The 12,239-nt window shown below is 38.9% G+C and overlaps 1 long non-coding RNA gene across 1 annotated transcript in view; it reads left to right on the top strand.

Annotated features, from left to right (window-relative positions):
- Positions 1-11,723, top strand: part of LOC134403628 (uncharacterized) — a 59,236-nt gene extending 47,513 nt beyond the window's left edge. The window contains exons 2-4 of the long non-coding RNA XR_010025823.1: positions 1,887-2,030; positions 7,661-7,785; positions 10,842-11,723. This is a non-coding gene — a long non-coding RNA (uncharacterized LOC134403628). The remainder of the gene's footprint in view (positions 1-1,886; positions 2,031-7,660; positions 7,786-10,841) is intronic.
- The last annotated feature ends 516 nt before the right edge of the window (positions 11,724-12,239 follow it).

Below are 12,239 nucleotides of genomic sequence, written 5' to 3'. Positions count from 1 at the left end.
ATTTATTTATTTATTTATTTATTTATTTATTTATTTATTTATTTATTTATTTAAATTCCCTAGTCTTTTAAAAGGCTTTTTATGATCTATTAACACTGCAAGTGTTTTAATCAGTTGTGCAGTTTTGTCTTTTTGGCACTGATTCTGCTGCCAGGTTTAAAGAAAAACAAAATAGCCCCTTTTCTCCACCTTCCTGCAGCCAAATTTCAGTGGGGGTATAGAAATACAATAAATAAATAATAATATTTTACTTACAGTCCTATGTGTATTTATTTGGGAGTAAACCCTTCTGAAAACAATGGGACTTCCAAATAGACACATTTAGGATTTCTGTGTTTCATATTGATTTCATATTCAATAGGTTTGGGCAAAGTCTACAATGAAAAGCAAATAATGTCAAGTACAACTTGATGTAAAACACAGAATGTTTATCATTTTGCTTAGCTTTGGAGATACATATATAAGATGATACTTGTTAATAAAGGGAGAAACTTTTTTTGTTTCTAGTATTTTTCCTCAGAGGGTGGGTATATGATTCATGCTTACTTTTACTGCATATGGATGTATATAAGATTTCTGTAATCAGAAAGTAACTTTTACTCTTTATTCATGTCTGCATATAAGAATAGTTTTAGATGAGGCTATGAAAAATGCATCTCAGGTGTCTGGTATTTTCAGAAAGGAATATTTTAGCAGCCATTAATGAAAATTAACCAGTTCCATTAAGAAGAAGGATGAAGATATTTGTAACAAATTTTTGTAACAATTTTCATTCCTCCCCTTCACATTTAGTTTAATATGCACATTCCTCACATTTCATCAGTCAAATAAAAGAGTGGTTCACAATTTGATACTGAGCATGCAGCCAACTTTAAAGCCTTATTCATCATAAGCAGCATCAAAAGGAGAATTCCTGTGTGACATCCTTCCCCTCTTCTCTTGGAGATTATGCGTGGAGGAATGCAGTTAGAAAATATTACACCAGAAGAGAAAAATCTACAGGGATTGAGTTCAAGTTCTCATGAACGCAAGTAGGACTGTTATCCTTTCCTTCCATCTTTTTGCATTGCAATATTTTCTGTGGGTATCGACACTGATGGAGAGAAAATATTAATCAGAACTGTGAACGATTCATCGCACCTCAGAAAGGACATTGAAAGGATAGTTCTTTCTTCAGCTTGATCAGTCTGTGTGATGATGCAAAACTTGTACAGCATGAAGGATAAAGATTTACCGGGCACAGGATCATTCATGGGACCAAGGAGAGGGAAGCTAAATTAGATTAGTATTTTTCCCTCTTTCTTCTCCATCTCTTTTTCCTTGTGTGTCATTTCTTTTAAAGATTGTACACTTGCAGGCAGGGACTATCTTGTTTACTGGTTGATAGTAAGTTGCTCTGGGAGCATTTCTTGGCAGAGTGGGCTAAAATACTTTAAATAAATAATAATAAAATGAGACACCTGAGGGACAAAGACCTTCATAAGCACTTTTCACGCATATGGTGTAGGTAATAGTTTGAACACATGTAGGTGAGGGGAACAAGGTGGCAGGCCGCACATCCTATCATGGTCTACTCATATTTATTTATTTATTTATTTATTTATTTATATTTATTACATTTATATACCGCCCCACAGCCGAAGCTCTCTGGGTGGTTTACAGAAGTTAAAACCAGTGAACATTAAAAAGTATACAAAATTTAAAACCATCAAAAGCATAAAAACAACAAAGCAGAAATTTAACTTTCTCTCATTTTGAGACAAAGTGTACCAGGCCAGGCCCTGTGAAACGTGAAAACTGAAATAGTGCACTTGAAAAGGAACTTGTCCGCGCTTGCCATTTCTGAACTCCCTTCCCTGGAATTACTTCGTTTCTTTCCCCTGCAGGTGTTCAAGTATAGCACTGCCCTGGAAAAACACAAGCTCTTCATTTCTGGCTTGCCGTTTTCCTGTACGAAGGAGGAGCTGGAGGAAGTCCATGGGAACGTGAAGGATATCTAGCTGGTCACGAACCGAGCTGGGAAACCCATGGTACGCCTAGCCCAGAGTATATACAAGGGGGAACCCTTAGGCGGGCTAATTCCCCAGCGGTGGTTTTGTCCATCTCAGATCAACCAACGAACTCTTGCTTTTTAAATGTTGGGTTGAAGAACTGCATTGGGAGGCGTTCGGACACGTGCCTCCAGTGCGGGGCTGAGCTGGAAGCACAGCATGCCCCTTGTACAGCGCATCTCGCTCTCTGCTTTAAAGTGCAACATAAACAGGTTTTCTCACTGTTAGCTTGATTGTTCCACATAACTGAGCCTCAGCAAGGATATAAAAGTTTCCCTATTGATGCCTTTTATTACTGGCTCAATTATTAAAACCTCTTTTCTTTAAAAGCTTCAAGTTGCTTGAGTGATACTATGAAATAATAAAACTTGATTGCTCCAATTAAATTACAATACTGTTGTTCTGCTTTGTTAATTGTAGCAATCTAATTGTGATCAATTGGAAAGAGAAAAGATATTCTTAAAAAAATGTTATCATCCATTGGAGTGGCTTAGGCCCTGATCCTAGTTGTGCTAATTTTTGAGGTGCACATTGATTTCTGGAACACCTGAATGGTGCTGGTTTGGCAGCATCAGAAGGTAAACTGAATTTGGAAAGAAAACCAAATTCAAAAAGTTTGAGAAGCACTGAGTCTGGAGGAAAGGCTGTACTGAGCATTAGGGGACTGCTGGAATGGTGATGAAACAGGATCATGTTATGCCCTTTGCAGTTAATTGCCTGGACATTATGGGGTTCTTTTGTGGTGTGCAACTGGAACTCACAACTTCTAATAACAAAGTACTGAGACTACATAACCACTATATCATATCAAACCATATCTATCTACACACACACACACACGGCCTGCAACAAAATGTTGCAGCATGGAATACTTGTAATCAGGGTTCCAGCCACCCATTCTGTGCCCTCCATTTCCTCTCCCCCCTCCCAACAGTCAGCATTCCGTGGCCACTGAGCATACTAAGGTCTCATTGGACTGTTTGGAGTGGGCAGGGTTGCTCTCTGTATTTTTTCCTAGGTATTTTTTTTCAGGGGGCTACTTATGCAAAGCTTTGGGTTCTCCCTAAGGCTGCTAATGTCTCCTTCTTATGTGTGGGTGATGCCATTTTGGCTACATAAAGATCCACATTCAGGGAATGAGTCCCTATTTGTATATAGGATCTCTCTCTCTCTCTCTTTCTCTCTCTCTCTCTCTCCAGTATCTGTCTATCTATCTAAATTCTGTTGCATGCTAAAACACTCTGAAAAGAGTGAAGAGCGATCAAGAATCTTTGGAACTATATCACTAGGAGGGCAGAACAGAAGGAAGCATTGTTTTTCAGAATACCTGTGGCCACAGCTGTCCATAACAAGGTCAAACAAGAGGAAAAATCCTTTCCAAAGCATTAGTGCAGAACAAACATAGACAGAAAACTACAGATATAGGCCCTTGTGCAAGATGTGAATCTGAAAATGCATGTACGTTCATGGAAGGCCGGAGGGACAGTAGCTGTCTGATAATGATGCAACCACCACTTTCCACAGCTAAAAAAAGGCTACCAAAACCTTCCCACACAGATCTGTAAAAGGAAACTGACCAATGCCTTATTTTGCAATGCAACAGTAATTCACTTAGAAAATGTATCAGCGACTGATGCAACATTTTTTTAAATGTGAAAGGTTCTTTCATTCCAAATGTGTGAATTAGGGCACTATGCATTGTTTAAAATTTTCAAATTCTGTATATTGACTTTTAATGTTTAATCTTTAAATCTTTTGTAAACCACCCAGAGAGCTTCGGCTATTGGGCAGTAGAGAAATGTAAATAATAATAATAATAATAATAATAATAATAATAATAATAATGCATTGTGTCATTTGAACAGTCCTGTCCAAACCAGCAACAAATTCTTATGCCAGAAGCCCAAACAATCCCATGAACTTTAAAAATGAGCATGGCTAGTGCTCACTTAGACACATCAGCATATGCTCATGTATGTATATCTTTTAATGAAAACTTAAAATATTTTATTGACTAATTTTAAAAGAAATGAATTTGTAGCAGGGCCAACTGAAATCAGTTATATGCCAATATAATATTCTGAGAAACCAAAGCTACTCTTTATATTGCTTTTAAAAGCTTTACGACATGGATTATAGGAGCAATTGTTGGCTTCCCTTTCATTCAGCCATGAAATACATTTCTGCATGAAAAATCTAATATTTGGACCATAAGAGGTCTATGCAAATTGTTCCTTGTGAAATGTGCAGGATCTTACAGTGGGAAAAAGGTACTTCCCTAATTTGATCTGTGTCTAACACAAATTCACGGAATGTTGCAGGACCAGTTTATGAAAAGTGTCAGGTACTCTGAATTTACAAGTGTGTTATGCTAATTTGTACTGTTTTGTTTTTTTAAAAAAACTGGGCTTCATGACATAAGCAGATGTTAATTTCTCAGCAAGTTATAAAAAGCATCCAAAGTTTGCATAATTTCATATTTACATTCTGTTTTCTTGCGTTATTGCATAGAATGGATTTGACTTTTTCTTGGTTAACACAGGGGGGAAATTGCTCTGAGAAACAGAATGTTATCATGCATATACTGTGCAGTAAACAATGTCTTGCACTGGCACTCAAGCTGTCCCTATCTCAAAATATTGCTTTTGTGATTACTTTTTGCCTTTGAATGGCTCATTCCCCACACAATAGAAGATTGCCTAAAGCCTGCCAAATGCTTTGGAATTATTCCACGTGGTGAGATGGTTGTTTGCAAACATCTAACTGGCAAATCACAGAGTAGAACTGAGACAAAATAAAATAAAAACTAAAAACAGAAAAGTTTGGGCAAGGGCCATGGAATATTCCATCAGTTGGGATGCTTTCAAAATCCTGTTGACGACCTGGGAGACCACACAAAACGAAGACGCTATGTTGGGCAACATTCACCTATAGGTTAATATGGTTGCAGTTACCGCAGGGGGAAAAACTCTTTTTAATTACACTCTGCCAGGCCTTTGGAAATCATTGTAGATGTTCCCATGGGCTTCTAGAAGGGAGAGAATTTATTTATTCATTTATTTTTATTTATAATTATTTTTAGTTTGCCTTTAAGAGCGGAACTCTTAAACATGAGACTGAAAGGAAATAACAGGCTAAAGGAAATACTGTGTTACCTCATTTCTGGTGTAGTCTGCTAGTCAATGAACTGCTCCTGTGATGTATTTGAAAAGGACTCTCCCAACAAACCCTGATAAAAGGAGACCAGAGCTTCTTTGTGCACAAGGTTGGCTGCCCCATGCATTACAACACAGAGAGAAGAAGCATGTGGATTGCATTATTGATCATGGATCTCCTTTCTCCTAATGTTTCGAACCCAAGATTCAGAGAACCATTGGGCCTGCAGTTTGTGGCTTATTTTCTCTACTCATATTGCCTCCTCCCAGCAGAGAAGTGCATTTATTTATTTATTTATTTATTTATTTATTTATATTAGGGCATTTGTATACCCTCCTCCTCCTCCTCCTTTAATGTCAATGCAATTTACAGTACAGGCAACATAAAAAGCCCAGCAATAATAGAACATTACAAATGGCAGAACATTAAAACAGACTTAAAACAGCAGACTGGGATTATCACCAAGACTAAATCACACAAAATAGAAAACAAAATAGAAAATCATTAAAATGCCTCAGAGAATAAAAATATATATCTTATCCTGCCATTAAAAAGATAATAAAGTGGGTGTCAAGCATACTTCTTTGGGCTGGGGCTGGGGTGTTTTCAAAGAAAAATCCCACAAATGAAAAAGCCTTTCCCTTGCTTAGCATCTGCCTTATTTCTGATCATGGATGCACCTGAAGATAGGCCTTAATGGAGGACCTTAGCTTCTGGACAGGTTGGTACAGGGGAAGATAGGCCTTAAGGTACCTGTTGGTCCCAAGTTGGGAAGGACTTTTAAATCAAAACCAGCATCTTGAAATGACCAGCTAAGAAATGCCCTGATAATCAGTCAAGTTCTTTCAAAACTAGTGAGATAAGTTTTCAGCAAGCCATCCCAGTAAAAATCCTGTTTTTTGAAACAGCTGTAGCTTCTGAAACATCTTTAGGGGTAGTCCCATGTACAAAGCATTGCAGTAATCTAAGCAGGATGTTAGCAGAGCATGGATCACCATAGTTAGACTTTCACTGTCCAGGAGAGGTTGTTGATGATACAGTGCTATTATGGATATCTGACCCTCAAGTGACAAAGCTGGATCAAGGCATACTCTTGAGCTGTGAGCCTGATTTTTCAGAGGCAGTACAATTCCTGTGTATCTATGAAGAGGGGAGTACCATCTCTGGTGTCAGTAAAATATTCCCCAAAGGCATATATGACACTGCCCTTTGTGGTGCTTGCAAAGAAGGGTTGAGGTGTAACCATTCATGCATTAACAGAGTATTCACCTGAAATGATCAGATTTGTAGTTTGGGGTACTCTTGGATTCAGAACTTTCACTCAAGGCTCAGGTGGACGTAGTGGCACTGACCACCTTTTATCAGCTTAAGTGGATATACCAACTACATCCATATCTGGACAGAGATTGTCTAGCTACAGTTATCCATGCTCTGATAACCTCTCATTTGGATACCTGCAGTGTGTTGTACATGGCTGCCTTTGAAAATGGTCAGGAAACTTCAAGAGACTGGCCTGCATAATCAGTTGGCCAGTACTTTTCCATCTACACTGGCTACCAGTCCATGTCTGAGCCCAATTGAAAATGCTGGTCCTAACATTCAAAGCCCTAAACAGCCTGGAGCAAGGCTACCTGAAGGATTATCTCCTCCCATATACACCTGTCCAGACCCTAAGATCAGCTTCAGTGGTCCTTCTCCAGGAGCCCCTGCCAAAGGAAGTGAGATGGCTGGCTACTAAAAGGTGGGCCCTTTCTGCTGTGGAACCCCAGCTGTGGAATCAGCTTCCCAAAGAGGTTTGCCTGGCACATGTATTGTGCTCATTCCGGTGCAAGGTGAAGACCTTTTTATTGTCCCAGGCATTTTAGTATTTTTTAGTTTGTTTTATATGTGGTATTATATTTTAAAATTTTGCACTGCTGCTAGCTTCTATTGGGTTGTTATTGTTATTTTTATATTGTAGTTTTAAACTCTGAAACTTCTATATTGTATTTTATAGTCTGTAATTTATTGTCTTATATTAGTTTTAATTGTTGTGAACCACCCAGAGAGTTTCAGCTATGGACAGTATAAAAATGCAATAAATAAATAAATAAATAAATAAATAAATAAATAAATGCATTCATGTGTGGCATGATTATGGCAAAATGGGAGGCTGGTTCATTGATCCAAATTAGGAACATAGTGTTAAACTCTGCTGGTATATAAAACACTAGAAGAGCAAAAAAATATTTGCATGGTGAAGAGTTTCTTTTTGAGACCAGTTTCTCATCTGAAGTCCATAACTATAAGCTAGAGCCTGGGCGGGTGGTGGTTGATGTAAATGGTAGCTAGGAAGATCAGTTACTGCTTTCAAGGTGCTCATATGGAAAATAGTGTAACTGTTGCTCAGTACATATTGGGGTGATTGACATATGCAACGCAGCTGCCTTTGTTCTCCATGACATCCCTTCTAGCCATCCCTGGACATGAATCGCATGAAGAAATATTAGCGTGGACCAAACAGATGGTTGTTTCTGCTTGCATCCATACACAGTTCAACTAATGTCTCACCACACAAACATGCATCCAAGAAAGTTTGGTAAGTAGAGGATGGAAATATATAGAAATTGCATGTTTGAACCAATCTTTTGTGACAACAACATGATGTGATTTCTTAGTGTGCCATCTAGTGTCATAAGGAACAACACACCGCAGGGCTCTTGTTTTTAGTCTGTAAACAAGCAGTACTGTATACAAGTGATAGTCTAAGATCATTTTAAAATACCACAGAATACATTCTACAAAATAAATATTCCAGTGAATAATTTCAAATTTATCCGTGAGAGCAGGTTTGGATGCCTTCATGTGGTGACGGGAAGGAAGAGGGGAGAGAGAGAAGGGGATATCAGAAAGAGAGAAGGAAGGTGAAAAGGGGGTGTCAGAGAGAGAGAGAGAGAGAGAGAGAGAGAGAGAGGAGGTGCCCCCACCCATTTTTTTTTGCCTGAGGAGAAAAAAGATTCTTCACCCCTGAGGGTCACAAGGGTAGAATCATGGGGTCATAATGCTATTTCTTTTGGAGTATTGTTATACTCTCCCTATACCTCCAGAGGCAATGCTGCAGGATTTTGCTTCCTTTGTCAAGAAAGCACCGGAGATTTAGCTTGTCTTTGTAATATATGCTTTATTTACAGAAGTTCAAACAGTCAAAGTGATCCCGCCCTAAAAACAGATAGCACATACACGTATCACGTGCCAGAGAGAATAGCTGTACCCCAGCAGAGTACAGCTATTTCCTCTTGGCTGGAAAAAAAATCTGTAAAAAACCCTAAGAAAATAAATGTTACTTATTATTTGTCTGAAGTTCTGAATTTGCTCTCCATGTACTTAGTCATTCCTGCAATACAGCTCTGTGCAATTTCATCCAGGAAACAGGAGCCCCAATTTTTTTCAACAAGCTCAATTTATCACGTATGGGCCTGAGAATGAAGACATTCATGTCTTCATGGAACTCTGGTTTGAAAAGGCTTCTGGGGACTCAGATGGCACAGAGCAAGGGTGGGCAGACAGTAAATTTGGATCTGCTAGTAGATGTCTAAGTGAGATGCAGCAGATCGGCAAGGATTTCTGACTCATCATTTAACAGCAGCCATAACAACATGTGGTTATACTACTGAAATGTTGAAAGTTTTGGAAAAAGAGGATTGGAATTTCACGTTAAGTGACTGTGAGTTGCATTTAGTGCCGGCACTCAAAACAAATGCCTGGGCTCAGAATTCTTTAATTCTAAGTATGTCTTTTTGAATCAGGCTCCAGTTGGTAGATCTTGGAGTTCTAATAACCACTGAACCCGCCAGGGCCAGGTCATAGGGTGCAGGTTGGGGCCCCCACGGCAACCCCCTGCCAGGTGGTAGTGGTGGTGATGGCTCCTCCTCCTGCAGTATTGGTGGCTCTGCTTCCTCGTTTCTCCTCCTCCTTTCTATTCACTAGCAAGAGGAAGTGCCCTGACATCTGGCAAGTCAAGGCTGTGGCCCCATGGCACACCATTTTAAAGGAAAGGATTTTTGTTTGTTTGTGTGTTTAACTTGGAGTAGGAGTGAACTGAAACAATCAGAGACTACCTTTGAAGGGCATATGGCTATTGAGGGCTGTTGGGGTGGTAGGAGGTAGGGGTGGGAAAGCAACTTGGAGCCCCTCCTCAAATCAAGTGATTCCTCTACTAGTAAAATCAACAAAGTAGATCCCACAAACCAAATGTCTGCCAAACACTGACATAGTTTTGACTAAGGCAGAGCACTTAACATAAAGAGATTTCCAGCAGGTAGGCAGAGAACTTTTGTCTTGTTTATCACTTCATGGTTCCTAATTTTGTAGCATTTTTTCTCACTGTCACATTCACAGAAAATTGATTGGTCTCCCCCCCCCCCAAAGTATTATGTCAAATTTCTATTGGAATGTGTTTTTGTACCTACATCTGTGCCCATTAAATCATAAAATCTTTCACTTTTGTATTTTCAAAATAATTTATAAAGCATGGAAAATAAATGTGTTTTTTCCACTGTTATTTTTTTCAAGCTGATTTAAATCCCTTAAAGTGCAATACTCTGCATGTTTAAAAAGAAAACAAGTCCTACAACTCCCAGCATGCCCCAGCCAGCAATGCTTATTATTTAGTTCTTCTTTAATCTCTGCACAGGATAATCTGTAGTGCAAATGAAGTAGATCTTCATAATGAAAGATATTATGTTACTTCCATAATAAAAGAATAGATTTTTCTAGTCATCTATCACTGTCCCAGTTCTTCAGCCAAATGGATATTAAAATATTTTTCTTTGTGCAGAGAGTTTTGGAATCACCTTTCAAGGCAGAATCCCTCCCAAGGAAGCATACAATAATAAAACACATAATAAATTCTGATACAGTCTTAAAAAGTCAAAAAACACAGTAACAACAACAACAGCAGCAGCAGCAGAAAGGAACTGTTGTCACTTTGTAACTTGTTGGCTAGATAACTTAATAGGGATATATATATATATAAAGTATTATAGGGAGTAATATAATTTTATCCACTGAGATCCATACAGGATCTAAGATCCAGTGGAGGCTGAGATCTAGGCGATTTCTACACCTGCCTTTCCCTCCCACCATCGCCCTGGGATCATCCCTGTGCATCCAAATGACACACAGGGGATCCTGGGAGCAGGCAGGGACGACCCCTCCATTTGCCTGGGATAATCCTTAGGTGTAGAAAGGGCCCCAGTGGAGATTGGGTGGCTTCGATTTCAATAGGGCTGTGAATCCATTCTGGGTTTCACCTTGAACCAACACTGATTATGTTTGTCCATTATGTTCATCCATCTGCCTGAGCAAGCAAACCCTTTTCTGTTTACACAAAAAGTACTGTGAGGACAAGCCCTGGTCCATATTTCAATGAAACATAGCTGAATATAATTGCTAGATGATCAAGGTGTCTCCCCTGCCAGGTAAGTAGGCAATATAGGATTAAATTTTACTAATCTGAGATTACATGTGGGCCAGTACTGGTACTGCAATTAAGCCTACTATCAGTTTTAAATTATTAGCTTGTATTATTCTTCTGATTGTGGTGAGATGGTGTATGGATATGCTTTTTTATGTTATTATTATGTTAATTGCTAGATGTGGTACACGAATGCAAGTGACAAGTGGAGGTAGGCGAAGCAAACGTTCCATACTGCTGGAGCGATTAGAAGAGTGGAGATCGTTGGTTCATCCTTCCTTCTGGAATCTGGGATGAGCAAGAGATAATATTGGCAACAGTTGCTGCAGAGGCAGAGATCATTCGTGGACTTTTCCACTAAGGAATGTTATTCAATCATTTACATGATTTTTATGTTTCTATTTTGTTGTAATTGTATTGAACCACTAGAGGGACCTAAAGTCCGTCTAAACCCGTTTTGTGACTTGGATGCTGGTGGTGTTGTCAAAACCCTTATATAAAAGTAACTGGGTTTTTCTTACAGCTTACCGCTAAGGTCTGAGCTGTCGCAGCAGAGATGAATGTTGAGGTGTAACATAAAATAAGTAATGCATGGAGAAAAAAGCAATAACTGGGTAACAGGACTTAGGATAATTGAGATGCTAAGAGATCATGAAGTTATTCCCAGATATTGGCTGATGTAAGCCTAAAAAAATAATTCTGTTGATGGAGTCGTTCACATAAGATTTGACTTTGAGCACTAAATACCTTGTTGTCCCCTGCTTGAGCATGTCCTATTTTGAGTGTTGCTTGCTGAGTGAAAGGAAGGTAAATGCAGGTTAATGGGTTATTGACTGAAAATAAAAGCTTATTCTTGTGAACACTTCCCCGCCAGACAAACAGCATAAAGACTTTAAAATGAATAGAAACACAGGTTGGATCCAGATTTAGTTATACGTAACACAGACCCATTGAAATAAATGAGATGGTTAGCTGAATTTAACTTAAGCTCTATTCATTTCAGTTGGCCTACCTTAAGTAGTCTGGATCCAACCCTACATTTTCAGTAATATTTGCGTTTTCAGATTGGTTCCAGTTTAGGCTCAGATTTTGTATAATATTGGTAACATTTGCAGCATTCCTCATATATTCTGCAATTTGGGCTTCCCTGATGCAGAATTGAACTGCATGGATTTTTAAAATTTATTTTTATTTATTATTGAATTTATATCCTGCCTTTTCCCCCTGCAAGGAACCCAAGGTGGCGTACATAATCCTCCTCCTCTCCACTTTATCCTCACAACAACAACCCTGTGAAGTGGGTTGGGCTGAGAGTCTGTGACTGGCCCAAAGTCACCCAGTGGGTTTCCATGGCTGAGTGGGGACTAGAACCTGGATCTCCCGACTCCCAGTCCAGCACTCTAGCCACTACACCACACTGGATGGATGGATTGTACTTATGTACCACCTCTCCAAAGCCAACCAAACTGTTTTACGAGAAGTTCAGAAAATAAAAACCATAACAAAATAAAAAACAAAATTTAAAAAGCCTTTAAAACCATTGCCTTTCCTTTTCTTAAAAGGGGAGAGGATTGCCC

This window comes from Elgaria multicarinata, chromosome 9 (assembly GCF_023053635.1).
Source record: "Elgaria multicarinata webbii isolate HBS135686 ecotype San Diego chromosome 9, rElgMul1.1.pri, whole genome shotgun sequence".
Classification (NCBI taxonomy): domain Eukaryota; kingdom Metazoa; phylum Chordata; class Lepidosauria; order Squamata; family Anguidae; genus Elgaria; species Elgaria multicarinata.
Note: the sequence above shows the minus strand (reverse complement) of the source record. Positions and strands in the feature narration are given on the sequence as shown.